We start from the raw sequence: 25,357 nt of genomic DNA, 5'->3' as shown, positions 1-25,357 counted from the left end.
TTCGTTTCATAAACTGACTGAGCATAATACTTGAAGGTCCATCTATCAAATCTGTTCTATTACAGTTTTATTTTTAATAATAGTAATTGAGATCATTGATTAATAGTTTTTACAAGGCATGGGTGGAATTGATCCTTGGTGTAAATCTAGATTATTGTCTGCAATATAAACCAGAACTGACAGATAAAATCTAAAAGGATTGAATATGTTTATTATAATGATTTCGAGAAAACAAAGAAATGTATTGTTCCTGCTACTCAGATAATGTATCTAAAAATATGATTACATCCTATTTTATGCCTAAGCTCCAGAGACAGATTTAGCTACTTTTCTGTATAGAGAGACAACATTTATATTTAACAAAACATTAAAGCTTGATGTCAGAAATCCTGTCTTTAAAGAAGTATTGTGTCAGAGTTATGTGAGATGGTTTTCATTTGATCTGAAGCAATATTAACATTAAATAGATAGGTGCACAGGTTATGCTCGATTTACTATTTCACATGGTTTGTAAATGCTAAAACACTTTTTGAAATATAGTAAGCCATTTTAACGATTCAGAATTTCAAAGGGGGATATTAATTGTGCCACTTCTGAATACTTTAATACATCCTAATGGTATGTATTAAGTTTTGTGACCCTTTTCAAAACATTAATAGGAGGCGGTAATCCATTTGCAAATGGGAAGAAGTCCCCAAGGGGACCTTTGTGAAAGTGAAAAGGAAATGGACTGCATTTAAAAAAATGAAAGATTCCTTTATCTAAAAGCTATCATAGAAACGGTAGTCTGCTGACCCCAAAAACAACCACTTTTACCAAATGGATTATTGGTGATGGAGGTTTAATATATTTTATATTTCTGAGATTTAGGGCCTGATTTAGGTCTGAGCGGATGGTTTACTCCATCACACTGGTGACGGATATCCCATCTGAAGAAATATTAATCCCATGGGACAAAAGGGAATTTATATTCCGGCTGATGGGATATCCGTCACCGTTAGGACACAGTTACCTGTCCGCGGAGATCTAAATCAGGCCCTTAGTCTCCAATAGTTTTGTCTTGTGGTGTAAATATTTGTTCCTGTTATTTTATTTCCCATTTTAATATTGTCATGAAATATAACTATTCTTTTTGTCAAATATATTGAACTATCTTTATCACAATTTTTGGGGAATTCTAAAAAAGTGTTTTCACTCTCTAGCTTGAAGCTTCCTAAGGAAAATACTGACACGCAGTTCCAGATTTCTCCTGGATCATTTAGCTTTCTCACTAAACAAGCACAATTTTGATATGAGAGAGGTGGTTATTGTAGAGAAACACATTGGGGTTAATTTACAAAAAACTATTATAGAGCTTCTATAATCTTTAAAAAAGTTCTAATTATATTGAACATGTTCATTTCTCTCACATAATTAATACATGCAACATTTTATATCCAATAATTTCAGGTAATTTACTGACAAAGGTCTGGGAAAGATACATACATGTCTTATTCCTTGTGGTATAGTAAATTTGATAGAATTAACAGAGTTCTCTTCTGGAAAAAACTGGTATGAGAAGGTATTAAATAGGATCATCAACTTAAGGTTGTTTTTGAACATTTTCTTAGCACACAGTTTTCCCTTAAATTGATCCAGATATTTCAAGGACTGTTCTGTGCTTAAATGTACAATGAAAGGGTAAGTATTTATATCCTAAGCCACTTGCCATTCACAGTTCAGCTGTACAGATGCCAGTTTGAACTTCTAGTTCATCATGCGAAGTGCCACCTGAGAAGGCCCGTGTGATTACAGATGATCATGTATTGAGCTTAGCTTAAACCTTGTATACAGTCAAACAAAAAGTAGCATCAGCTCAAGAGTGTGAATTCCGCAATCACAAATACGTATTTTTTGAGGTTTTACAACTCACAAAATGAGGTCAGGGATTCACTGCAAAGTGTAATCAGGATGATGAGTGAAATGAGGCTCGCCTGCTTAACTGCGAGTTGCAAAGACACAAAGGAATTTGACCACAAATGTGGTTGCAAACAATTTATCATATCCAGATACCCGAGTTGGGGTGGTATCTGTTTTGGGAGTTGCAAAATTTTTATTACCTGAGGCTGAAAGGGATTTAACTGTGGAATAACTCCTTACTTGAGTTTTCAGCTGCTCTGATTTTATCTGTAGTTTTAGTCAACGGAACCAGTTTTTTTTTTGATAAGCACATTTTTATTGATTTTAAAACATAAAAACAAGTCAGCCAATGCACGTAAATCACAGATATAAGTTCATTTACACCATCACTATACCCCCCAATCACGATCCCCATAAAATAACCTGGTCGAAACTCGAGTCCAGTTAATCCGGACCCTCCACAGCCCCCAGCCATTTCCCCCTCACTCTACAATAGTTCTTAACACGCCCCTTAGCTTTATACATGGCTTTTTCTTGGGTCGCACACCAGTCCACCCCTCTTTGCCATCTCTCCAGGGTAGGGGGATCAGGGCTTATCCAGTGGCCAGTAGACATCGTATAATAAGTATAACTGAAATATACAGCCATTTTTTGAAACAAGACAAATTTAAAGTGCAGAAAAATGTCCCATATTATTAAATTATTTGAAAAACATTTGTTTGCACTTTAAATTTCTCCCATTTAAAAAAAAGATTGTATGATAGTGTTCTACATGTAACAGTGTGAAATATGACGAAAGGTATGTCCTTTGCAGCAAGTACATACAACGCAGGCTCTCAGTCACCCATATAAATATATCCCATTCATACATACACATGTTCATACATCCCCAATGGCCGCACTCTAACTGACACACATGGTAGCCCTGCCATAGTACCCTTAGTCAAAATATTTGGCTCAAACCACAGTATGGCTCTATGGACATTAGGCCTCAAGCAACGAAGCTGGGCTTGGGGGTGGTAACAATGTGTGAGATGTTTAGCCTCCAGCAGCTTACAATTTTCACTGATCAGAAGTAGCCCTCACTAAAGAAAAGAATGGAGACCAGTGCTGTAAAGACTTAAATGCCCACAAAATTAAATAATTTGAAAAACACAAAAAGATACAGAACTCAAACGCAGAACGAAATGTTTCCGTTGTGCTGCTCCTATGAAAGGGGGTCTGTTCTTAGGTGGAGCCTAGCGCTGCTCTAGGAGATGACCTTTAGACATTGGTCAGCTCTTTTCCACACACTCGTGCACCTTGCGGGAGCGAGCAGCGGCGCGCAGGGGCCTTCTGTTTGTAATTAGCGTGGCTTGTTTACATTTGCCTGCTCGCGGCCGTCTAGCTATGCATTTAAATCATGAGTCATTGTAATAGTGAGGCCACATTCCCAGGAGAATCTGCGATTTTAATGAGACAATTATCTAAGCACTCCGTGAGTCCAGACTCTCCTGAGAAAGCGAATCTTGTGCTATATTTAGTACATTTAACATGAGCCCAGGCGATGAGGGTGAAATCTGAAATGGTGCCAACAGCTCGGGCCTCTTTTATCCTGCACCTTGGACGTCACTTGAAGAAGCGAATGCGGATGATGCTTAGATGGAGTGTCGGGGTGACCGATGGCTTCACGAGAGACTGAGACTTCCCAGTTCTCAGGGTCACATGAGACGCTGCGCAGGGAGAAACCGGTGGACTGGCCACAATCCATAATGAGCGAACAAGAGCAGGTGACGGCGTATTTGTCATGTGAACAGGACACCGGTTCCCTGAACATGCCAGTGTCTGTTCCGAGCATTCGCGTGGCAGTATCGAGCCTAGGGCAGTCAGTGTTTGCTAGGGTTCCTGTGTTTACAATTAATAGCTCAGAGCCAATGGTACTTTGTACTCCAAGAGGGAAATTGAGTTAATTCCTTTAGGCACATGACTGTATAGGTAGCAAGGACGAGCACTGAACTCTGTGAAGCAGGAGATACTACATGATCTGGCAAAACCCTCACCCTCAAAGTCCAGCCAGCGCTATACCTTCAAAGATGACAAGAAGCTTTAATCAAACATTAGAAGAGCTGTTATAAGTTACACATGAATGAGTGGTATGAAGACCAGATATATCACCAAATCTCGGGGACCAGCATGGGCAGTATTTTTGCCCCGTCCCTGGCGAATTTGTATGTTCACAAATTTGAACAAACCACAGTGCTACACCTAAGCAACCCTCACTTCGCGTCTATTATCTGGTGGAAAAGATATATAGACGATATCTTGTTAGTGTGGAGAGGGTCCAAGGAATCTGTCCTACTATTTCATCAATGGCTTAATAATCAAAATGATTATCTTCGCTTCACCATTGAAATCAGCAAAGAGCGAGTACCTTTTCTGGACCTCTGGATTTACAGCACCGAAACTGGTCTACAGAGTGAACTTTACCGCAAACCCATGGCGAGGAATTCACTCTTACTGTATGAGAGTCAGCACCCCAAGTCCTTGAGGGATAATCTCCCCTTTGGGCAGTTCCTACGAGTCCGTAGGAACTGCTCCACTCCAGAAACTTTTGAACGGCATGCAAACGATCTGACCAAACAGCTTATATCCAGACATTACCCGAAAAAACTGGTGCAGCGTTCATGTAAAAGAGCAGCCAACAACCATCGGGCTGCACTGCTGGAACCCAAACCTGCTAAACCACCCACTGAACGACTTACTCTTGTAAGTACATACAACACTAAGTCGAACAGTGTTCAGAAAGTAATCAAGAAACACTGGTGCATTCTAAACAGTGGCAAAGACAAACTCGAATTCCCTCTCTTTGCGTCCAAACGCTCAAAAAATCTCAGGGATCGCCTGGTACACACTCGCCCCAAAGCCACTGCCAGGAGAGAAGTTGGCACCCTTTGGGACCTACCGCCAGTAGTAGGTCACCATCCTTGTGGAAGCTGCTCTGTTTGCCCACTAACATCCAAGATTACTAGTGGGGACATCGGGACTGACCGACCATGGGAGTTGAGACAATTTTCAAATTGCAACAGCAACAATTTGATCTATCTCCTTACCTGTATTTGCAATGAACGATATGTGGGCATGACCACTAGGAAAGTACGAGTGAGGATGCAGGAACATAAGAGTACTTTCCGATGCAAAAAAGACATCTCCAAACTCACCAAACATTTCATAACACACAACCACAGTGAAACTGACTTCAAATGGCATGTTTTGGAGAAACCCTTCATTCCTCCCCATGTAAGCGATGTGTCCAACTTCCTGTTTTGCAAAGAGCAGAAATGGGTATACAAACTGGGCACTGACCAACATGGACTGAATGACGACATACCGTGGTTCAGTCTATCCTGAACACTCCAACAGGCAATCCTGACCAGCCACTGTAAAATAGCGGGGTCCTTTGCATACCTTTAGAACTACTCAAGCGATTACCATGACGTCATCCAGTAGTTCAGGCTTAACTCCGAGTTCACGTCCCAGTGAAATTTCCCGATTGGTTGGGAGTTTCTCCAAACCACTTAAATAAGAATGACGCACATATGTCTGTGCCTCCCCCTGACTCAGTCACAGCTCGAGACAACGACGGACAGGTAGGACGCCAGCTCCTCTAGTCTATCATGTGGGATGTGTACAATACTGATTTTTAGAATACCCCTAGTCACCCTAGACTAATATAATTGAATCCATGTACGCAGTTAAGTTGGCACGGCAAGTAGCACAGGTGTGGGAACTTGATGATGCATGACAGTTTACTCCACGTTCAGAACACCATTGACTTCATGTAATATGCACGAGAGTAGATCTACACTTGATCCCTCCGTTATTGTAATCATGAGGTCGGTTTCTGTTCCTGTAGAGCGGGGTCTCACATATCCTGAGCAAGGTCCAGGAAGAGGTGAGGTCCACTCCCCGGAAACACTGGGTGAGTATCGAAGGCCGACAACATTTTGACTCCTTGCACTGTATGGCACAGACCAGAGTAACTGGAAGTGTCTCACTTGTATGTTTGTCCCCTTACTACAGTAACAAGACACCAGCTTCCGAAGAGGAGTTCGCACAGATGAAGGAACATTATATCCTTTTCTGTTATTTTCCACTTGTGTGTTTTTTTGTATAATTTTTCACACACGTTAATACACTTATATAGGCAGTAGCTATATCAAAGAACAGAGACCCTGACGAAAGCCTGAGGCATCTCCCTCCGTGGCTGAAACATGTTGGTCTCTTCGCAGTTATTTGTTATCACTGCGACGATTTTGCCAAACTGTTCTTGCTTTTAACCAGGAAGGGGCTAACGCCCATTAAAAGTTTTTTTGTTAGTTCCCTATCCTATTTTAAATCACCACTCTTATTTTTCGCACTGCACTTTTCCCATCGAATCTACATCATTTGAGATATCTGTGTGATTGTGGTCGCTACCCCGAACCATCCGAAAGGAATGCATGTGGTCTCAATGATCAAGAGACACAATACCCGTTAAGGATTACCAAATGAGAATATTGATCTATACAAGACTTTGATGGGAATCCAAACAACTGGGGTGACTCACAGTTTCAGGTGTTTCACATTTTGGCGATTTGGTCTGTCATTCAACTTTTGTATTCCTATAGTACTTGTCTGACATAGGAATAACATTAGCGAATCAATATCTGATTCAGCTCCTAGACCCCTAAGTGTATTGTGTATAGATAAGTTACACACACACACACACACACACACAAACCAGAAGGTCCTAGCACTCTCAGGTACCGAAATATGCTTTTATGGCACCTGGACTCTAGGCGCTAGACTCTTTATGGCTGGCATTACCACTAATGTTATCTTGAGGACAAGAGCTCGGGTCACCTTGGGGAGTGCTCTCATTGGCTCATTAGCTACAGTGTTTACACAGGCCCTTTCATGGTCCTGTCAATGGATCAGACATGCCAATCAAAACTGATATAATGTGTCAATCCTGCTGTGGTGTGTCTGGCCTTCGGTTTCAGTGACTCTGGCTCTGGGTGCGAGCAACAAAGCGAGTTGAAGCCCCCATGCGGACTTTTATTGCACATAATTTGAAAATTTGTCGCTTTCACTTCCTTCAGCGTGGAATTCGCAGAGAGCAGTAATTAGAAGGACGTTCCATCATTTTGTGAAATTCTTGCAGCCCTTTCTCTCCATCCTCCTTTTCTCTGCCGCCGACCTCCCTCCCTCGAGATCGTTCCTTCCCCCATCGCCCCTCAGTAGCTCCCGGAGTCCAGATCGCAACTTACTGCCCTGCCCGGGCCTTCCCCAGAGCACTCAACACCTACCCACTTTCATGGAGAAGACAAAAAGAGGAGTCGAAGAGCGAAAGGAGAAAGAGAGAGCCGATTGGGCCTTACATTCTACATGGAGCCCAGTCACGCTTCTTAAATTGATGGCACTTTGCATGGAACAACAAGTTTTTGTGCTATTCCATCTTCGTTCGGCTCCTAACCTTGAGGAATTTGCTGTTTGGCACCACATGATGTAAAGACCTTCAGGCTGCCCTCATATTACCCTGTGGTGGATAGAGTGGCACTCGAGGAAGGCGATTTAGTAATGTATGCCCAGACACCGGCTCTGTCTTCCAACATTTCCTAGCGCTATGTTTTGTAATGCCATAATCGTCGCACCAGATAAAGCGCTTAGTTAACCAAAGGGCCCTCTAAAGTGGGCCTAAATCTTTCCATCCTGCCATCAGTCATTTCCCAGCGAGTAACACCTTAGTATTTTGTGAACTTTGCGAATTCTTCACCATTGATTGGAGAGCTGTTATCTGTTTTGGGTAAATTAGGGCTACCCTAGGCTGCTGGGGCTCTGGGCTTGGTAATACTGCATCAGCAGTAGATGACACCTAACCCACCAGTGGGAGCCGGAAATACTCGTCGATGAACATTACCAGAGACACATGTATTTAAGTGGTGTCTCTGCACCTTTTTTCATAAAACACCCAGAGAAATCTGGACCAGTATATCACAAGATTTTATTTCAACCTGATCTACTTCAGAATATATGCAAACATTTCACCTTTGATATCAAGTAGGTAGTGCGACAACTATAGATAAACAAAGAGTAAACAATGTAAAAACAGTAGAATATTACATTATGTTGATTACTTTCTTGTTCCGGCTAATAGTAATATTTAGCACTGATCAGTCTGCCATTGCGAGAGATGCAGTGCTTCTAGCCACAGCATGGCCAGTCACCAGTGACACGTGAAGTAACAGGAGATGTTGTAGCACCCGAGATAATATGCTGCATGGCTAAATACTTATAAGGTGACAAAGGCGAGACCTATTGGCTATGCCAATGCTTGTTACTCTTGCAAGGACAGCCTAAGATAGATAGGATAGGCATGATGCAAACTGGGAGGGGAACCATGTTACTTCCACTCTTTGCAAGTGGGACTTCAAATATATGGATCCAGCCCAAAAGGTTCTGAGTTTTATCATATGTACTATCTCCTCAGAAGTCCCCAGAATGACCGGAGTCTTAAAGCATCAAGCGTACACTGTAGTTACTAGACAGTTCTAGAGCTCTAGAACCAGGAGAATCTACCCTCCAATACTATAAACAAGAACAAAAAGGAGTTAGAACAGACTAGCCCTTTTCCATGCCACCCTAACCTGGGGCACTGGCACCTACCCCACCCACCACACTAACCCTAAAAACCATAGCACCTTTCCCCAAAACACTGCTGTCCTAAGTTCCCACAAAACACTGGCCCTTTCCACTTGCACCAAAAACTACCCCCACATTGTCACCTATCCTCAAAACACCGCACAGCTACCCTGTCTGCTTCTGCCATAACACTGTCCATTATCCTGCCACACACACCGAACAAACTGACCCCCACGTTATCACTGTCCCTAGTGCCAAACACCAACCTCTACCCTCACTACTGTATCTTGACCCCCAACCCACTGGTGAGGAGCAGCTGGATGAAAAGGGGAGAGTGGGAGCCACCAATGGGCCTGGTGCCAGCGGGCTCAACCTGTGTTTTTTAAGCAGTGAACGGGGCACTGGTGTTTTTTTGTGCGCCCGACCTAAGGTAAAATATTGCCCCTCTGGGACCGCCACATGCCCTGTAGCCCCTTTGGGCCTGCCCATGGACAGCGTGCCCCCGCATTAAAATCTTGCCTTGCTCCTGGTCCCTCCATGGGAGGCGGACCCCTGCATTAATATACTGGCCCTCCAGGGGCCACCATATACCCTGTGGGCCCAATGTAACTATTTATGCCACCCTAGGCGAGGTACTGGAAGCACAGGCAAGCTGTAGGACTGGAGAAGACCGATGCACAATGCTGCAACAGGCCAGGATAACCAACCTGATCTTTCAGTGCCTTGGTTTCTTATGTGCAGTCGGTTCTCTCCTCTGGCTGTAGAAGAGTCCAAGCTGCGGCCAGGAAGGTGAGGAGTAAATAAACAAAGAACCCCTCACCTGCCGGCTGCGCAGACCCCTCCTTTTAGTTGCGAGCGCTGAACCAATACAACAAGGAGATCACATTCACTGGTATTTTTGTAAAAAGCGCAGGCTTCTTACAAAACTGGTGATTTAATGATTTATTTTTCCGTATCAGTAAACCTGATCTGAATGGTATGCTCTCCAATATAATCATGCCCTGTGGGATACAGTGGCCTAAACTCTGCTGGTATATGTAACAAAAGCTATTCAGGGTGGATGTGTTGCTGCAAAGTTTGGGATTCGATGTGGCTCGACACTGTAGACTGCTTGGGTCAGTTGATGGACTTCTCTACAGATATCCAAGCATTGTTAATGGAAATACCATGCGATGGCTCTCGCCTCATTAGCAACCAAAAAAGACTCGACCCAGACAGAAAGCAGAGCCATAGCACATTCCTTCGGTCCGTCCGCCTCCACTAGACAACTTCATAACAAATGCTGTCCCCTCTCTGGATACGGAAGGGTTTTTTCAATACTGCCAACGCCAGACCCCGCTGCAAACCCAAGATGTCTTCCAGTTCTTTCACGGCCATGGCACACAAAGACACTGGGGACAACATGCCACTGAGTCACCTTCTGCTACAGCTGACGCAGCTGCAATGCATCTTTCTTGTGTACTTTCTGACACCAAGTCACCCTGTTGTAGGCAGGATCCAACATTTCCTCCAGCTACAGAGATTGTGTCAGTGGAAGACCCCTCTTCTTAATCTACCCAGTCTTAACAGTGGAGACAAATGTATCCCTTCTGGGTTGGGGAGGCCATATGGGAGAGATGTCTGAACTGGGGTGGCAGAGTGGGCTAAAGAACGGTGATGGATTAAACCCAGATCTTATGACTGGGTGTGAGTGTTTGATTGATTCAGATGCTCCGTCCATCACCACCCCCTTTTGTACCGCTTTTGGCCGCCATATGTGTGGCAGGGTATGCTCAGACGTGAGTCCCTTGCTTACTTTGCCACTGGATTCAAGCAAGCCGGGCTGAAGACGGCTGGAATGCCAGAAACCGGTCCTCGGAAGCTTGTTTCCGTTCCAGGGAAGACATGGCTTGGCAGTTTGGGCTGGACTGTTCCCATGAGGCACAGGGTCAGACTGATTTGCATATAGCCATGTCTGAACTGGGGTGGCAGAGTGGGCTAAAGAAAGGTGATGGATTAAACCCAGATCTTATGACTGGGTGTGAGTGTTTGATTGATTCAGATGCTCCGTCCATCACCACCCCCTTTTGTACCGCTTTTGGCGGCCATAAGTGTGGCAGGGTATGCTCAGACATTCATATTGTGAATTTTGTGGCAATTAGTTGATTTTCTCTGAGACGAGTAGTGACCTTGAGAGTTTTGTAACTTTCAGATGCTCAAACTGCTGATTTTTTGCCAATGTGTTGACTATTTTCAATCCCACAAATTTCTTTGGAGGCCAGCAGCCTAAGTTATACTGCAAGATTTTATTGATAAATCCTATTGCAACTCCAATTTTTGCTCTTTCATGTAAAGTCAGGTTGCATTAGAAGGGTTTCTGCATCTCAGAATTTGGATTCCTCTTCACCTGTTGTGGATGCATTCTTCATGTTTAGCGAGACTTTTTTGTGACTAAACCTTTTCTTGCATTCAGAGCACGTATAAGGCGTTACACCAGTGTGGGTTCTCTCATGTCAAATTAGATTGTATTTGTGACTAAACCTTTTTTAACATTCAACACCCAAAGGCTTTTCCCCCGTGTGAGTACACTCATGTCGAATGAAAAGCAGTTTGTAACCAAAGATTTGCTTGCATTACAAGCACTCATAAAGTGTTTCCCCAGTATGCGATCTCTCATGACGTGTAACACTGTCTTTCAGATAAAAGCTTTTCTGGGATAAGGATTTTCTCCAGTGTGCAGTTTCTCATGTCGAGCGAGAAAGCATTTTTCTCTGAAGGTTTTCTGGCATTCAGAGCACTCATATGGTTTTTTCCCAGTGTGGAGTCTCTCATGGTTAGTGAGTCTATGCCTATCAAAGAGGCATTTCTAGCATTCAGTGCACTGGTAGCGTTTTTTTCCTGTGTGTGTTTGCTTATGTAGTGTAAGACTCTGTTTAAAATTGAATCTTTTATGGCATTCAGAGCACTGAAAATTATTTTGGACGGTATGAGTTTGCTTATGCCGCACGTAACACTCTCTACCTCTGAAACATTTCTGGCATTCAGAGCACTGATAAGGTTTTTCCCCAGTGTGGATTCTTAAATGTTCAGTGAGATAAGATTTACGGCTGAAACATTTTGGGCATTCAGAGCACTGATAACGGTTTTCCCCAGTGTGGGTTCTTGTATGTATAGTAAGTCTTCTTTTGTCACTGAAACATTTCTGGCAGATAAGGTTTTGCTACGGAGTGGATTGTTGCATGTCGAGATAGACTCTCACTGTTAGAAAATCTTTTTTGGCATTCAGGGCACTGATAAGGTTTTTACCCCAGTGTGTGTTCTTGTATGCTGAGCGAGAGTGCCTTTGTCTCTGAAATATTTCTGACATTCAGAGCACTGATAAGGTTTTTCCACAGAGTGGATAATTGCTTGTTGGGAAAGATTCTTTTTGTTAGAAAACCTTTGCTGGCATTCAGAGCACTCAAAGGGTTTTTCTCCACTGTGGGTTGTTAAATGCTGAGTGAGACAGCTTTTTTCACTGAAACATTTCTGGCATTCAGAGCACTGATAAGGTTTTTCCCCAGTGTGGATTCTTATATGCCGAGTGAGACTGCTTTTAACATTGAAACATTTCTGGCATTCAGAGCACTGATTAGGTTTTTCCAAAAAGTGGGTTATTGCATGTAGAGAAAGACTTGGTTTGTTACGAAAAGTTTGCTGCCATTCAGAGCACTGATAAGGTTTTTCCCCAGTGTGGAATCTCACATGTTCAGTTAGAACTGCTTTACGGTTGAAACGTTTTGGGCATTTAGAGCACTGGTAAGGTTTTTCCCCAGTGTGGGTTCTTGTATGTTCAGTGAGTCTGCTTTTGTAACCGAAACATTTCTGGCATTCAGAGCACTGAAAAGGTTTTTCTCCAGTGTGGGTTCTTGTATGCCGAGTTAGACTGTTTTTGTCAATGAAACTTTCTGGCATTCCGTGCACTGAAAAGGTTTTTCGCCAGTGTGGGTTCTTGTATGCCGAGTGAGAGTGCTTTGGCCACTGAAATATTTCTGGCATTCAGAGCACTGATAACGTTTTTCCTTAGAGTGGGTTCTTGTATGCTGAGTGAGACTGCTTTTGTCTATGAAATATTTCTGGTATTCAGAGCACTCATAACGTTTTTCCACAGAGTGGGTTATTGCATGTCGAGAAAGACTTGATTTGTTACAAAATCTTTGCTGGCATTAAGAACACTGATTAGGTTTTTCCCCGGTGTGGATTCTCACATGTTCAGTGAGATGTGATTTACGGCGGAAACTTTTTGGGCATTCAGAACACTGATAGAGTTTATCCCCAGTGTGCAATCTCACATGTTCAGTGACATGAGATTTATGGCTGAATCTTTTTCCCGGCTTGGGTTATTTTGCGTTGAGTAAGGCTGGTTTGAACACTGAATTTGTTCTCATAGTCCATGTTTTTATAAGATTTATTTCTAGAGCTAATGTTACCAAGTTTGTTTTTCTTTTGCTTATATGCCTTATTAAGAGTGAAGACAATTCTACAGTCTGGCTTGTTTAGATAATGGTCAGCATTAATCTCTAAAATAAATCATGTGCAATCTTCATAAAACTTGAATTGAGCAAAATATATCTGGAAGCTACCCTCTAACACCTGTTGAAAGGTTTCTCGCAGATAATGGTCTTCAGGTTATGGCCTCTCCGGCAGCAACTTGTGTAACTGAAATTTTTCTCATATTCATTTATATAGGTTCTTAGCAAAGCAGTGATAAGGTGTTAGTTGGATATTTAATGATTAAATGTTAAGTTCCTTTTTGCACTGACGTAATGGGAGTAACTAAAGACGTTAGTACGTGCACAGTACTATTGTGGATCACCAGTTGCAGAACATCAGTTCCTTTTAAACTTCTTATACATGGAGCAAAGTTTGTAGTTTTGATGACAGGGATTCACCTTAGATATAGTGCCCTGGTGTTCACTTAATCTGTTTTTATATTTAACAGTTTTACATATACAGCTGCTTAACAGATAATGTTGGGGCGAATTACGCAGAATGCATCAGAGAACAGTAAACAATAAAAAGGAAACATTTATTTGAGATGGCCATGGACATAACGAAGTGGTGTATCTTTAAGGGTATTGCAAAAGTGAAGCGAGTGGTTTGAGGTGGCAGATAGTCTCGAAGTTGTCACTGGTTAAAAACGGTTGTTGAGCAAGAGTGATTTTTAATCTCGGGGACTTTGGCTGTCGGATGTGTCGGCTTCAAAGTCTTCTTTCAATGTCTTTTCTTTGATGGTATGGAGAAGAAACATTTTGCAATAACTTTCTTTTATGCAGTGTGTGCTTCCTCTTTGGAATTAGATGAGGTTTTAGATTAACGTTTATTCTGTCATGCGTAGGCAATTAGTCTTTCAGATAATATTTCAGATGAGGATGATGAAGTGACTGGTCTTTATGACATTATTTCTGATGCTGTGTGCACAGATATGGCTTTGCTCTGGGTTAATGAAATGCAAAATTAGAGACTTCACTTACAGGTATAGTACTTTCTTCAGCTCCCACGTCCACACCACACGTAGATTTTGGAAACTGAGAATCCTGGAAGTCCGTTAGTTTTTCAAAATAATCCTCCTTTTGGCACTGACATTTGGTTGGGTATCGCTAAACCTTGCTCTCTTAATTTTAATCACCTGTAGATTTAAAATTCAACAGTTAATAGATGTAAATTTCCAAAAATATGATTTACAAGTCAACTCAATGCAGAATTTTGAAAATGTTTTTCTGACACAGCAGAACGAAGAACTGTAACCTGAGAGCTCTCGGATGAAAGAGTGAGAATTTGTAGAATTTTCAAAATTTTAATATGATCACATAACTGACATGTACCCTATGGAGTTGTAACCAGAATCCCAGAGGCAGATATTTAAGTTATATCGGCTGGCACAAAACTGATCTATTTAAAAAAAAAAACTACTATTCTTTCATTTGTAATGTAGACTTCTGGGATGAAAATGTCCCCTCCATTGACAACAGGCATTTTCCCCTGCAGAGTTGCCAACTGCATTTATCTGGTATCCTACATTTTTGGCCTCTGCTTCATGCTAATCTCTTGTGTGTTGCGAGCCCGATGCCTTGACCTATCCCTCAACTAAGTCAAGTGCAAAGAAATGAAAGGGTACTTACATGTATTAATTTCATTCCAGCTGATTATCAGTTGTTAGGTTTTTCTGCACCCGGATTTTACCAGGTGTAGAAAACCATGACACTATTTTTCCAGATGGAAATATTTGAAGGAAAAGCTGCATAAGACTTTGTCTACAACATTAGCTGCCAAGACTTATGCTGTTTTTTTACTAACTGGGAGAACACACAATGCTTCGCCCTGTTAGAAAACGTTTCCCCTTCCCTCCCCTACATCTACTGCCACCGCCCTCCAACCAAACACATTTCTATATCTGCCACCTGATGAACCAGGTGGTTAATAATAGCAGGGAAAAACCCCATGAAATGGCGAATTGCATGTGGTTTGACGACCAGAAAAATCTGCTCCTCGCGGCAGTTCCCCATTCCATGCCATCAACCTTGCAACTGTACGTTACTGGGCAAATCTATCATGAAGTAACAGAAAATAATTACATGCGATTTTTCTGCCACCCCAGTACTGTGCAACTTGTAACAAGGGACTATCAATCAATCAATCAGAATACTTGTAAAGCGTGCTACTTATACGTGAGGGTCTCAAGGCGCTGGGGGTGGGGGAGTGTCGCTACTGCTCAAAGAGCCAGTTCTTGAGGAGTTTTCTGAAGGAGAGTAGGTCTTGGGTCTGCCGTAGGTGGGTAGGGAGGGTGTTTTAGGTCTGGGCGGCGAGGTAGGAGAAGGATCTGCCACCGGAGGTCGTTCGTTGGATGCGGGGGACAGCGGAGAGGCCGAGGCTGGCGGAGCGGAGCTGACGGGTGGGGGTGTGCAAGCTGAGTCTGTTGTTCAGGTAGGCTGGTCCGGCGTTGTGGAGTGCTTTGTGTACATGGGTGAGGAGCTTGAAGGTGATCCTCTTGTCGAGGGGGAGCCAGTATAGGGCTCTCAGGTGGGGGGTGATATGGCTGCGACGGGGGGCGTTTTGGATGCGATCTAGTCATCGAAGGTGTTTGGCTGGGATTCCTGCGTAGAGTGCATTGCCGTAGTCCAGTCTGCTGCTGAATAGGGCCTGTGTCACTGTTCTTCTTGTTTCATTCGAGATCCACTTGTAGATCCTGCAAAGCATGCGGAGGGTGTTGTAGCAGGAGGTGGAGACGGCGTTGACCTGTTTAGACATGGAAAGGGAGGAGTCGAGGATGAATACTAGGTTGCGTGCATGGTCGGTGGGTGTTGGTGCTGTCCCCAGTGTGGTCGGCCACCAGGAATCGTCACAGGCTGAGGGGGTGGGTCCGAGGACGAGTACCTCAATCTTGTCCGAGTTTAGCTTCAGACGGCTGTTCCTCCTCCTGGCAGCGACGGCCTTCATTCCCTCGTGGAGGTTGGTTTTGGCGGTGTGCGGGTCCTTGGTGAGGGAGAGGATGAGCTTGGTGTCATCGGCGTATGAGATGATGTTGAGGTCGTGTTGGTGGGCCACTTGTGCAAGGGGGGCCATGCAGACGTTGAACAGCGTCGGTCTGAGGGATGAGCCCTGGGGGATGCCGCAGATGATGTTGGTGGCTTCGGATCGGAAGGGCGGGAGGCGTACGCTCTGGGTTCTGCCGGAGAGGAATGACGTGGTCCAGTCAAGGGCCTTCTCTTGGATTCCAGCTTCTAGGAGGCGTGTCTTTATAGTGCGATGGCAGACCGTGTCGAAGGCGGCTGACAGGACCAGGAGGATGAGGGCTGATGTTTCGCCGTTGTCGAGTTGGCGCCTGATGTCGTCAGTGGCGGCGATGAGGGCTGTCTCGGTGCTGTGGTTTTGTCTGAACCCAGACTGGGACGGGTCCAAGATGTTGTTGTCTTCCAGGTGGCAGGCCAGTTGCATGTTGACGATTTTCTCGATGACCTTCGCCGGGAACGGGAGCAGGGAGATGGGCTGGAAGTTCTTGAGTTCCTTGGGGTCCGCCTTGGGCTTCTTGAGGAGGGTGTTGATTTCGGCGTGCTCCAGCTTTCCGGGAATGTCGCTGTTTCGAAGGAGATGTTGATGATCTTCTGTAGTTGGGGTGCGATGGCAGTGTCTGCTTTGTTGAAAACATGGTGTGGGCACGGGTCTGACAGATCTTGAGTGGATGGAGTTCATGACCTTGTGTATCTCGTTGTCGTTGACATTGGACCACGAGGTCAGGCGGTGTTCACCGGTGAGGTGGGGTCTGGTGTAGTCGGGGCGGTCGTGGTGTTGAAGCTGTCATGGATGTCAGCGATCTTGCGGTGGAAGAAGATAGCTAGTGAGTCACACAGTTCTTGTGAGGGCGGTATGTCGTTGCCGCCGGGGTTGGAGAGTTCCTTTACGATGCTGAAGAGCTCTTTGCTGTCGTGTGCGTTGTTATCCAGGCGGTCTTTGAAGGAGGATCTCTTGGCTAATCTGATGAGGTGGTGATGTCTGCGGGTGGCGTCCTTGTGGGCTGCGTGGTTGTCCGGTGTGCATTCATGGAGCCATATCTTTGCCAGTTTTCAGCATGCGCGTTTGGAGGTCTGGAGCTCATCGGTGAACCAGGTGGCTCTTTTGTTGGCGTGGTTGTTGGAAGGTATCTTCAGCGAGGCGAGGGTGTTGGCGCAGTCGTCGATCCACTGTCTGAGGTTGTGGGCTGCGGTTTCTGGCTTGGTGGGGTCGGTGGGTGGGTTCTGGGCGAGGGTGGTGATCAGCTGGTCTTCGGTGACTTTGCTCCAGCAGCGGCAAGGTAGCTGTTGAGTGCGGTGGTGCGTGGTTGGTTTCTTGAAGGGGAAATGGATGCAGCGGTGGTCGGTCCAGGGGAGTTCGTGGTGTGGTTGAAGGCGAAGTGGGTTCCTGTGGAGAAGACGGGGTCCAGCGTGTGGCTGGCGGCATGGGTGGGTGTGGTGACGAGTTGTCTGAGGCCGAGGTTGGCGAGGTTGTCGATCAGGGTGGCGGAGTTGGCGTCGTTGATGTTCTCGAGGTGGAAGTTCAGGTCCCGAGGAGGATGTAGTCCGTGGAGGTGAGTGAATGGGTGCTGGCGAGGTCGGCGATGGAGTCGCTGACCTGAGCTCGGCGTCCGGGGGGTCTGTAGATGAGTGTAACTCTGAGGGTGATGTTGGGGTCGGTGTGGATCCGGAAGTGCAGGTGTTCGGCGGTGTTGAGGGTGTCGTCTGCGTGGGTGGCGACCTTGAGGGGAGACTTGTGGATGATGGCAATTCCTCCTCAAATTCCATTGGCGCGATCCCTGCGGGTGATCTTGTAGCCGTCCGGGATGACTATGGCATGTCAGGCGTCGAGGAGTCGTTCCATCAGGTCTCGGTCAGGAAGTTCACGTCTGGGGCGGAGGTGTCAAGCAGATCCCAGAGCTCAACGGCATGTTTGCGTGCGGAGCGGGTGTTGAGGAGTATGTAGCGGAGGTGGTTGGGTCCAATCCTTGGAGGTTTGGTGGCTCTGTTGCAGGTGAAGCTGCAGGTGTTAGCAGGAGAAAGGTCAGTGAGTCCGTTTCGGGGTGGCCTGGAAGCAGGTGTGGTGTCGGCCGGCGTTGAGTGCATGAAGGGTGCTGACTTCGTAGCGGAGTCTGGTGTTGTGGCGTTCGTGGGGTCCAGGGGTTCTGCGCTGGGCGCTGTCCAGGCATGGATGGGCGCAGATGTGCTTGCCTTCGGTGTGTCAGCGGTGCGCCCGCTGCACACACCGCTGCGCGCGCCCGCTGCACGGCTTCCATAAAAGGGGGAGAGGGAGGGAGGAGCAGCTGGGAGGTAGGAGCGGGGTGGCCAATGGGGAGGCAGGGGGGCGGGGCTGCAGGGACACAGCAGCGGGAGGAGTGGGAACTGCGGGAAAACGGCGAGATAGGGTTGCAGAATCAGGGAAAACGTCGAGAGAAGGCAGGCAGCAGAATCAGGCAACGGAACAGCTGGCAGCCGTGTGGTGGTGTGGGGAGCGACCTGCCTGCGAGCAGGGTAAGAGGTCGCTCCTTCACCACCGCGTGGCCTCCATAAGAGGTCTTGGACCGGTTCTGTGACCTGGAGGGTCACACAAAGTGTGCCCGTATGTAAGACAGAGAACTGACATGGGTTTAACAGATAGAGCGGTGGTGGCAATGCACCCTGTTGTAAGGATCAATAGTCTGATGAGATCATTTCATCAAGATAATTGGATGGTGTCATACTGACCCACTCATGTAAAGCTCTGTTTCTATGTCCCTGTCCAGGCTTTGCGCTAACATCTCAAGTGCGTGTTAAGCATGTTGGTGTTTGTAGCCTGTGAGGGGCATACACAGAATGTGAGAGTGTGCCAGAGTACACTACCTCTCCTGTCTGCCAGTTGTGTATACAAGTGGGACCATCGATCCCTCTTTTATGCCCCAGTTCAAAGTCCTCTGTTACCAAGGAATAAAGTGCTCTGCAAAGCACTCAGGTGCTTGCTTGCCAACAGGGCTGGTGCCTGCTTGACAGTCTATCCATGTTGAAGTGACATTACCTGCAGGCTGAATTAATTGCCGGTACCGGCCCTGAAGAGCCTAGAAGCCTGCCTGCCTGCCTGTCAGGTAAGAGAAGGGATTTTGACTATCCAACAGGAGGTTGAGGCTGTCAGTGCCGCCGCGGGCGCCGTGGCAGGAATGCCTCCAGCAGGCGGGCCGGCCCAACTCCCCTTCAGCCAAATGGAGTGCCCCTCGGTCTCTCTCCACACTAAGCTGCCTCAGCGTCCCTTCCCATGCACGGCCACTATGACCAGGAAGCAAGTCGTCCGCCGCTCAAGGGCCCTCTCTTGTGCTTAAAATGGCCGCCCGGTTATCATTCCAATCGGTAGCGCTCCCCACAAGCTCCACGTGGCCCAGGGGCCTCTCTTACAATGTTCTCCGCCTTCCCCTCAGGATGCCCCGCACTCCCACAACCAGCCTCAGCAATGGCAGGTGCAGGAAAATGTCCCGTTCGGAATTGCGGGGGTACCGAACGGGCGCCCTGAGGCAAGCGACCAGGGACCGGCCAAGGCGGCTATCGTATCTGAGCGAGGGCGCCGCTACCCAGCAGTCCAATCCAGCGACCTCCCCGCCACCTGGGTCCCGCAGGTCTGTTGTCGACTTAGCCGACCCCCACAGTGTGACCTCAGTGATCGCCGCTCTTCGTTTGTCCCCTCGAGCCCACAGGGCTCGCCCGTGTGTGTTTCCCCCAGCCTCCGCTTCTCCAGTCGTGGACGGCACCCAGAGCCCCTTGCTCCGGCCGCCGGATGATCCCCCGTCCGGGCACCAGATCCACTGAGCTACTCACCGTTTGTTTCTGTCTCTGTTCGGTGTAGCTCCGTACTGCCCGACAATGCTCCGGTGCCGCCAGGCCCTCCACTGCCGCGGGATCTCTAGGCGCTGGTTCAACGATGACCATAAAAAATCCAAGAAACTATGCCGTACTCTCGAAAAAACATGGAGAAAAAAATCCAACCACTGACAACCTGACCACCTTCAAGGCAGCCACCTGCAAACACCACCAATTGATCCGAACCACCAAGAAATCAGCATTCAAGGATCTACTCGACAACAACGCCCATAACAGCAAGGAACTATTCAACATCGTCAAAGAATTTACCAACCCCACCGCAGCCTCAAACGACATCACTCCCTCCCAAGACCTCTGCGATTCGTTATCCTCCTTCTTCTACAACAAAATCGCCGACATACATAACAGCTTCACTTCCAAAGAACAGTCCACTTAGCGCCTGGAACCCAATCACCACTGAAGACACCATCCGCCTAATTAACTCCATCCATTCTGGTTCGCCAACCGACCCCTGTCCCCACCACATCTTCAACAAAGGAGACTCCATCATCGCACCCCATCTCCGTGATGTCATCAACTGCTCCTTCAACTCCGCTACCTTCCCAGAAAGCTGGAAACATGCCGAACTCAACGCACTCCTGAAGAAACCCACAGCAGACCCCTCTGAACTTAAGAACTACCGCCCCATCTCCCACCTCCCATTCCCTGCCAAAAAGTCATCGAGAAAGCCGTCAATAGCCAGCTCGCCGCCTTCCTTGAATCCAACAACTCCCTCGACTCCTCTCAATCTGGCTTTCGAGCCAAACACAGCACCAAAACCGCCCTCATTGCAGCGACAGACGACATCCGAACACTACTGGACAACGGAGAGACAGTTGCCCTCATCCTACTCGACCTCTCCGCTGCCTTCGACACAGTCTGTCATAGCACCCTCATACAACGCCTCAGTAACATCGGCATACAAGGAAAATGCTTGGACTGGATCATCTCGTTCCTCGCCGGGAGAACCCAGAGAGTCCGACTTCCCCCATTCAAATCAGAGGCCACTGAAGTAATCTGCCGAGTACCACAAGGCTCATCACTCAGTCCCACCCTCTTCAACGCTTACATGAGTCCACTCGCATCCATCGCGCGACAACACAACCTTAACATCATCTCCTACGCTGACGACACCCAGCTGATCCTTTCCCTCACTAAAGACCCTAACACCGCCAAAACCAACCTTCACAAAGGCATGAAAGAAGTAGCCGAATGGATGAAAAACAGCTGCCTAAAACTTAACTCAGACAAAACGGAAGTCCTCATCCTAGGACCATCTCCCTCTGCCTGGGACGACTCATGGTGGCCATCGGCCCTGGGCACAGCACCCATACCAACAGACCACGCACGTAACCTAGGCTTCATCCTAGACTCCTCACTCTCGATGACCAGACAAGTCAACTCCGTCTCATCCTCTTGCTTCAACGTACTTCGTATGCTCAAAAAAATCTTCAGTTGGATCCCCTCCGAGACTAGAAAGACTGTCACCCACGCACTGGTCACTAGCCGACTGGACTATGGAAACACCCTCTACGCCGGAATCACAGCCAAATTACAGAAAAAACTCCAACGCATTCAAAACGCATCAGCCAGACTCATTTTGGACATCCCTCGCCAAGATCACATTACCGGTCACCTGAAAGACCTCCACTGGCTCCCTGTCAACAAGTGAATAACGTTCCGTCTCCTCACCCACGCACACAAGGCCCTCTACAAACTAGGACCCGAATGCCTCAACACACGACTGTCCTTCTACACACCCATCCGCCAACTAAGATCCTCCAATCAAGCCCTTGCCGCAGTTCCGCGCATCCATAGATCCACCATGGGAGGAAGATCCTTCTCCTACCTGGCGGCCAAGACCTGGAATTCTCTCCCCACCCACCTACCCCTTACACAGAACCACATTTCCTTCAGAAAGGAACTTAAAACATGGCTATTCGATAAATAATGCACCCCCTCCCACAAGCGCCTTGAGACCCTCTGGGTGAGTAGTGCGTTATACAAATTCCTGAAGTTGAACTTGAACTTGAACTTATGATTAAAGGACCCACAGACTGGTCCAGGTATAATGAGATTTGGTTGGCCACGGCAGCCGGGGTGGCGAAATTTAATATTGCTAGTTGCTGGGGGGTCGCAGGTGCTCCCGCAATGGGACCAATGGCTTCGAGATCTGGACTGGTGCTAGAGGGCAGAGGAAACGATATACAAGTGCAGGGGCTGCGTAAAGAAATGGAAGAAGATATGGGGGCCTTGGTGGAGGTATTGAGCCACACAGGGTGGGAAGGGGGATGGAGTTTAAGTATAATCAAACTATTGTACTGTCAAGTTTGCCTGTGATTGTACAATGTAATGTTATTATCCTTCATGCCTTTTGAACACAGCTGTATAATGAATGAGAACATGGGCAATGTTAACCTCTTCCATGCTCATGATGGCTTCCGGCCGTCATGAGCCATGGTGGGCGTGTGCTGATGACGGCCAGGAGCTGTCATGCCCACACCCGCGATAGGAATGTTCAGCACTGTGGCGGCATTCGCACCGCAGTGATGAGGTTAATAAAAAGATTTTCAAAAAAAAAAAGATTAACACGTTTGCCTATGGGCTATGAGAGTAGTCCTGGTGCTTTTGCAGCATGTATAGTGTCCCTTTTGCATGATATTGATCCTGATGCATTCGGTTACATCAATATTTGTAAATAGACATCTAGAAAATGAATAAAAGAGTGGACCTATACTATACAATAACAACATGTGACCAGAAGAAATATTATTATTCCAAAATGTATTCTTTTATTGATTATATATATATATATATATATATATATATATATATATATATATATATATATATATATATATATATATATATAATATTTATTTATATTATATAGTATTATTGCTCATAAATAGACAATAACGTGCATACAAACCTATAGACAAAAATATAATAAATAAAAGATTTGATACAAAATGTATACCATTCTGGTGGTCATGAATGACATACTCCAATTTTTTGTAAAAGTCCAAAAGAATCTGAATGGCTAACATAGTTGGAATCAAATCAGGATGGCATAAACCATTTCAAGTTTCTGACACATGTCCAAAAGTACCAAAGTGGCTAACATAATTGAAATCTTTTTAACAAATGTCCAGAAGCACAAAAATGGCTAATATAATTAGAATTGGTTAAGTCAATAACATCTATTTGACGGATGATGAATTAATACTGCATCTTGTGCACGTAGATCGTATCATACTGAGTATTGCCGACTTGGGTTACAAATTCAACTTTGCAAAATTCCATATCGCCTGCTTGTCGGTACTTTTCCTGGGATACCAACTGAATAATGAAGGTAGTGGGTTGGCCCTCCACTTTCTGGAGAACTATGCACAATTGCAAACTCCATCTACTTTGAAAAAACTGCAATCCTTGCCGGGATTTTTAAACTTTGGGAGGACATACAGTCCTGATTATGCCCAGCATATGAAACTGCTTTACACGCTGATACAACCCACTTTCTCGTCTTCCAGCTGGCATCCGAAACACACTGAAATACTTCGGTCTTTGCAGTCTGATCTGCTTGCGACTAACTTCTTGTTAACATGTGACAATTCTACAAACTTGGTCATAAGAATTGTGGCAGGAACTGTAGGTTTCACTTATTTAACGTTCAGTGAGGGTGACACAGTACCAATAGTTTGCAAATCTACACATCAGCAGAAATGTGCTTTTCCAGAGTTAAAAAACTTTTGACGGCTGTGCAGATGGCGATTCTGAAAGAACGTTTTCTGGCGCAGGGAAAACACATTCTTATGGTCTCGCCAGTACCTGCTTTGGAAGCAGTGACAAAGGCGAGTGTTCCGAATTCTAAAGCTTTACATACCCTATTGGATACAATGGGCAAGGTCCTTGACATCGTCTGATGTCACGTTTATCTTTGATCCCTCTTTGCAGACACGGGAGTTTTTACAATATGAACATGTTCATCCTCCTCCATTGTCTTTGCTTCCTCTTGATCAGTACATATGTATCATCTATACTGACGGTTCTGCTCAGCCAGCCGTTGGGTCTGAGCAGGCTTATTCAGCGGACTGCGCTATAGTGGCAGGCTCAATTGTTGATGGTGAGTTTAAATCTTCCATTGTGAACACACAGTCACTAGCTCTAGAATTCACTGATCCTGATGTACCCACTCTTGTTGTGTGTGATTCCTTCTACTGTGTGCAGGCTTCCAATGACAATTTATTCTTTTAGTCTCAGAATGATTATTGAGACTCTAAAGGTAGCGCAATAAAGCATAAACGCTTTGGGCTTGAGTGGTCGAACTTAAGGAACGTTTGTCACTTACACTTGGCCATCAGCGTGTGGGAGGCGTTATATTGATGATATTTTCCTAATTTGGAATACCGATCGTGACAGCCTGAATCAATTTCCCCATTGGCTCAATAACAACTGTTGCAGACTTACATTTACCAGCACAATTGATGCACAATCAATTCCTTTCCTACACCTTACCATTTACCATACTGAAGGTTCATTACACACCAGACTATACCGTAAGCCTACTGAAAGGAATACATTATTAAGCTACAACAGCAATCACCCAAGAGCACTTAGGGACTCCATACCCTACTCGCAATTCCTCCGCATAAGAAGGAATTGCTTCGAAAAAGAGGATTACTTCAGGGAAGCCACAGTCTTATCCAACAAACTTAAAGAGAGGGGCTATCCCGGGAGACTGGTCAGGAGAGCTATAAAACGGGCTTGATACTGCCCAAGGGAGGTTCTTCTCTGCCCCAAACAAAAAGAACCCAGTTCCAGAATAGCATGTGTGACTACAGTCTCACCCGCTTCTAATGCCCTGAAAAAAAGTATAATCAAACACTGGCCTATACTAAATGCCGGTACCTTGCAGATTGATCGTCCCTTGTTTGCATTCAAGAAAAGCTCCAACCTAAAGGACCACCTGGTCAGAGCTGCACTCCCCACCTCCCCCAATACGCGACACAATAGATTCCTTTTGGAACCAGATACCGCTTGTGGGGCATGCAAAGTGTGGATCATGTAACGTGTGTGATTTCACCGTGGAAGGTAAATCATTTATCTTTAATAATGTCACGGTCAACTGTAAAACCTTTACCAATTGTAACAGCAGTGATTTGATTTATTTGATTCAGTGTCCTTGCAAACTTGTGTATGTTGGCCAAACCAAACAAAAGATAAAGACCAGGATAGGCCAACACCGCAGCAGGATCCGCTGCAAGACGCCTAACGCGCCATTGGTGGACCACTTCACGGAGAAGGGACACAGTGACAATGAACTGAAATGGACTGTCCTCAATTCGGTCAAACTGCCACCCCGCGGAGGAGACATTTCACACCTACTGAACAGAGAGGAATTGAAAATGATCTTACTCATGGACAGTATC

At 45.8% G+C, this 25,357-nt stretch overlaps 1 protein-coding gene and 1 pseudogene across 1 annotated transcript in view; both read right to left on the bottom strand.

Annotated features, from left to right (window-relative positions):
* LOC147737056 (uncharacterized) overlaps positions 1–14,155 on the bottom strand; it is a 133,881-nt gene extending 119,726 nt beyond the window's left edge. The window contains exon 1 of the mRNA XM_086934323.1: positions 14,052–14,155. The gene's annotated coding sequence lies outside the window, so the exon portion shown is untranslated. The remainder of the gene's footprint in view (positions 1–14,051) is intronic.
* On the bottom strand, positions 11,405–22,975 carry LOC147737055 (uncharacterized; annotated as a pseudogene).
* Between the last annotated feature and the right edge of the window lie 2,382 nt (positions 22,976–25,357).

The sequence above is a fragment of the Lissotriton vulgaris genome, chromosome 1_1, assembly GCF_964263255.1.
Source record: "Lissotriton vulgaris chromosome 1_1, aLisVul1.2, whole genome shotgun sequence".
Classification (NCBI taxonomy): Eukaryota; Metazoa; Chordata; class Amphibia; order Caudata; family Salamandridae; genus Lissotriton; species Lissotriton vulgaris.
The sequence above is the reverse complement of the archived record's forward strand: the minus strand, read 5'-3'. Positions and strand labels throughout refer to the sequence as shown.